Genomic DNA, 5,302 nt, shown 5'->3' with positions numbered 1-5,302 from the left:
NAACCATGTCGTTTAGATTAGGCATGGGGTACGCGTCCGAAACGGTTACTTCGTTTAGTCGTCGGTAATCTATACATAAACGAAAAGTCCCGTCCTTCTTCTTGGCCAGCACTATCGGTGCTGACCACGGCGATACACTCGGTTCTATTAGCCCTTGGTACCAGTTTTTTTGAAAGAACATGTTGAACACATGTGTAATTCTATTTGGTTTTATTTTATTTTTCTACTATAAGAAAATTATTATTCAGAGACAAGATGCCGATAAGTCAGTCTTATACTAAATAACAATATTCTTATCAAAAAAAATTTACACAACCCCATAAAACCTTAAACCGACTTGTATATTTTTTTATATAAGCAGGGCTCAGGATTTTATGAATTTATAAAGTTCATTTTAATAACCCTGAGTCTTTTATTATTAATAGATATTCATGTAAGAGTTTTTCTTAACACTAAACTGTGTATAATAATTAGAAAATTAGTTTTGGGGGACATAGAAGGATTATTTCACTCTAGGCAAAAGATATTGCTGAGGTGCTTTATAAACTAATTTTTCACAGAGTTGGGTGTCTCAGAAGTGGTTTAAACAATTTTATAAATGCACAGTCCCGAGCACTTTAATAAGTATCAAAGTAAATAGTATAAGTTTTTATTTAATTTAAATATTTATCTCATAAAAATAAAGTATAGCTTAATTTTCAGAATTAATAACTTAAATAAGTTACTACTTCTTTGTTTAAAAGCCATCAAAAGGTTACAGCATTAATTTTAAATAAAAATACTACTATCTTCAATTTATTCCATTCAAATAATAATTAATATCCCTCATTGTATAAAACTATTAACTTACTCAATTCAGTATCCACAAAATAATATTAGCTATCGCGCCCTTATAAGATAATCAGGTTTCTTAATCTAAAATCAATTGCCTAATTGTTTAGCTACTTAATTTTTTTTATAAAAAAAAAAAAAAAAAAAACAATATAAGTAAAAGTAATAATTATAACATGTTACGAGTATAAAAAAGGAATAAATAATAATTTTGATAAAACATTATATTTAGTAACTTGATAATGGCTATTAGCATAACCAAGATATAACTATTTTTTAATTCTTTACATTGTAGGTTAAGTGTTGTTTTGTTTTATAGCAATATTATAGAATAAATAATAAATTTAAATAACATGTATTTTTAATTAATACTTTGTTTAAATAAAAAAATTATAATAATACTGGAAGACTACAAAAAAAAAAAAACAGCCGATTCTGCAGATAAGTTTGATTAAGTTAGTAATAACAGCAGTATAAGAATGAAAAATTATTATGATCAAATATTGAAATATAAAAAAGCTAACAGATTATAAAGAAATAAAGTGACCATTTCCCTTGAAACAATGACAAATAAAAAAAAGAATTTGAATAATAAATATGTAAAGAATTAAAGTAAATTTTTTTAATTTATTATTATTTGTGTTGAAATAGTATTTAGTTTTATGAAAATGTTAGTAAATTTAAGTTTTTTTAGATGAAACAGTGTTGATTTAACATCAAATTAATATAATGTTTAAAAAAATAGAATGATCAATACTAAAATTTAAACTAGGCTCTAAAAAAAGTAGTTAAATTTATTATAAGAAATAGCTTTACAGTAAATGAAATTACAATATTATATATTAATAAAATTAGACTACTTCTATTAAAATATAAGAGCACAAAAACTCAAAAAAAAAAAATTCAAAACTATGTATATTTAATATACTCAGTTTTGAATATATAAATAAATATAGTTTAAAAAAACTAAAAAACACGCTTTTAAAGAACATCGAACTAAAAAGTTCAAAATAATTTTTAAAATAAGCGTAAAACAATAATGAACGAAAAGTACTAGTATTATTGTGATAAAAGCGTGGGTGCTTTGTGCTATATTTTTCGTATATTCAGCGCCCGACGCTTTTTAGTTACATGTTATGATAGTAGTTACTATCAATATCATGGTTGTAACGGGTAAAGGGGAATCAGGGTTCGATTCCGGAGTGGGAGTCTGAGAAACGGCTACCACATCCAAGGAAAGCAGCAGGCGCGCAACGTGGAGGTAGTGACGTAAAATGACGATGCGGGAATCATCCTTTGTAATCGGAATAAATACCCTATATATCTCTTAATGAGAATAAAGCGTATTAATATATAAGTTTTAATAGTAATTAGAATATATANTCTGCAGATAAGTTTGATTAAGTTAGTAATAACAGCAGTATAAGAATGAAAAATTATTATGATCAAATATTGAAATATAAAAAAGCTAACAGATTGTAAAGAAATAAAGTGACCATTTCCCTTGAAACAATGACAAATTAAAAAAATAATTTGAATAATAAATATGTAAAGAATTAAAGTAAATTTTTTTAATTTATTATTATTTGTGTTGAAATAGTATTTAGTTTTATTAAAATGTTAGTAAATTTAAGTTTTTTAAATAAACAGTGTTGATTTAACATCAAATTAACATAATGTTTAAAAAAATAGAATGATCAATACTAAAATTTAAACTAGGCTCTAAAATGTAGTTACATTTATTATAAGAAATAGCTTTACAGTAAATGAAATTACAATACTACATATTAATAAAATTAGACTACTTCTATTAAAATATAAGAGCACAAAAACTCAAAAAAAAAATGTCAAAACTAAGTATATTTAATATACTCAGTTTTGAATATTTAAATAAATAATATCTTCATGTAAATAAAACTATAATTTAATAAGGCCTCATAAATTACTGAAAAAAAATATTATTTAAATATTAGGAATAAGAATTGAATAAATAAAAATTACTAAAAAAATACAGTGAGATAAGTAAATGTTAGGACATGGTTAATAAAAAATAATTTGCCTTTTGATTTGCTAGCATGTTACAGTCCTTTAAGGACAAATTGATCACTAATTCAAACAACATGCTAATAGTGTTGACTATTCTCAAAGTTCTGTAAGATAATGGCAATTTGAGAGGAAAATAATTTTTTCTAGTTGATGTCCAATTATATACTTGACTCATTGTATATATATATATATAATATAGTTGGAATTCATTAGTAACATAAAATTAACAAATAAATATCTTTAATTTAACAGTAAATTTAAGTATAAAATGTTAAAAGCTTAAAAATAAATGAAAATTATTTATAATATATTGTTAGAACAACAAATTAGGTAATTTCTGCAAATTAAATTTAAAAGTGTGAACAGAATTTGTAAAACTTATTTTAGAAAAAAATAATATAACATCATAGAAATAATAAATTAAATATGTTTAAAATTAAAAATAATTATAAAAATTATTATTATTATTATTTATACTATTGTTTAAAATTATATAAGAAAAATTAACGATAAAACACTTTATAAAATTTAAACACAAAATAATACTTATAACTTATTAGTGAGTGATGATAATAAATTCATATGAGAAAAATCTTAAAACATACAATATTATAAAATGTAAGTATGTACTTACTAAACGATAAGTATAGTTTTATCAAAATAATGTATCATTGTAATTTATATACTCATAGTTAAAATAATTGTAAATATATAAAAATTTGATATGAAAAGATATTTCAACAATTTTAATATTAATTTATTTTTTACTTGTTCTATTATATAATAAGATAATTGAATATGGTCATTTTCTAGTAGATTGTGCAATTTTCAGCCTATAATAGAAATAATTTAATTAATAATATTGATATAATTCATATATGTTTAAATAGTTACTGAGTACTCACTATACAACATTGCAGGTTTACATAAGGCATTAGATATTTCATTAATATTCTAACAGACATGTATGCTTAACTCTTTGTTGAATGTCACTTATTTCCTACATACAAAAATTTGTATGTATTAATATTTGTATTAACTACTAGCAGTGGGAAAATGTTAAATCAGTTAAAACCTATAGACATAAAAAATGGTAGTTTAAAATAGATTAGTACATCTTGGACATAAAAAAAAAGCTTTACCTTGAATTTTTCTGTTAGTGTAACTATTCTTATAGGCACTACAATATAAGGTCTCACCATCTCAATTAGATGTTTACAAAAATTAGGTAAACAACACATTCTAACACAATGATCAGTCAAAACTGAAAAAATAAATTTTAGATTGTAATTAAATTCAGTAAATATTGATTAAATTTTCTAAATACAAAATTAATCAGTATTTAAAAGTGATCTTGTATTTAAACATAATTTTTTTTTCTACACAAATATTTTATGGTTGCAAGTTTTTAATTAAAAAAAAAAAACTTAATCATAAAATAAAATTATATATTTGTTAACCATTGATTTGAACTTTTTACTATAATAAGAAAATTTTTATTTAGTGATGTTATACCACTCAATCAATAATATATTGAAAATTTGTTTTTAACTGATAATATTTCAATCAAAAGAAAATTTACACAATTCTCTCAAATTTAATACCGATTCGAGCTTTTTAATATGACTATTCGGATAAATAATATAATATAGTTTTTTTTTTAATTCAAATTAAATAAAACTCAACTTAGTGTATAATAAGCGTTATCAATTTTTTTCTTCAATTAGTTTAAAAAAGTTTTATGTTTCTTGTAAGTTTAGTTAAACGAATTTCTATTGATGTTAAAACAATAACTTTCTATATTTTTTTGCAAGTACCAAAATAAAATTTGCTAATCATAACTAATTTTAATTATTAATAAATGATTGCTTACTTTATAAAAGATTAATGGCTTGACTTTCATTCCTCAATCTATATGGATCTCTTCCATAACTTTAATAACAATAAATTTAGAACATAATTCATCTTCGTCCATGTTTAGAGTAAACACTAGATCTAATTTACTATGTTTATAATCCTCGTGCTGATGGCTGGAACACCATTATGTCTGTGAATTTAGCACCCGAAATTAACTGATAAGTAATCATTGATAAGAATTTAGTAACCATATTGGTTAATTATGAACATTAGGATGCAGCACCCGCTATTATCAAGGGGTTTTTTATTTAATAATTATTAAATAAAATTATAATTTAGAATTAAAAGTAATTGATAGAAATCACTATATTACTCTATGATTTATTTTGTATTTGGTCAGACTTCAACGTTTATAAACAAAATGTATTTTTGAAATATTTCATCTTTTCAATGGTATAAGATTTAGTCACCAACAACAAGGGCAAGTGCCTTAAAAAATTAATTTTTTGTGAGCATATACCATGTTTTGCGATATATCAATATACCTGTATATAAAACTTCATGGGGG

The 5,302-nt window shown here is 22.7% G+C and overlaps 1 long non-coding RNA gene across 1 annotated transcript; it reads right to left on the bottom strand.

Moving 5' to 3' along the window:
• Window positions 1-3,425: 3,425 nt before the first annotated feature.
• On the bottom strand, window positions 3,426-4,928 carry LOC126899624 (uncharacterized). The gene is made up of 4 exons (XR_007702643.1): window positions 4,751-4,928; window positions 4,020-4,141; window positions 3,783-3,952; window positions 3,426-3,710 (listed from the first exon to the last, which is right to left on the bottom strand). It is a non-coding gene; the product is annotated as an uncharacterized LOC126899624 (long non-coding RNA).
• Between the last annotated feature and the right edge of the window lie 374 nt (window positions 4,929-5,302).

Source organism: Daktulosphaira vitifoliae, unplaced genomic scaffold (assembly GCF_025091365.1).
Source record: "Daktulosphaira vitifoliae isolate Bord-2020 unplaced genomic scaffold, ASM2509136v1 Scaffold_2, whole genome shotgun sequence".
NCBI lineage: Eukaryota > Metazoa > Arthropoda > Insecta > Hemiptera > Phylloxeridae > Daktulosphaira > Daktulosphaira vitifoliae.
Note: the sequence above shows the minus strand (reverse complement) of the source record. Positions and strands in the feature narration are given on the sequence as shown.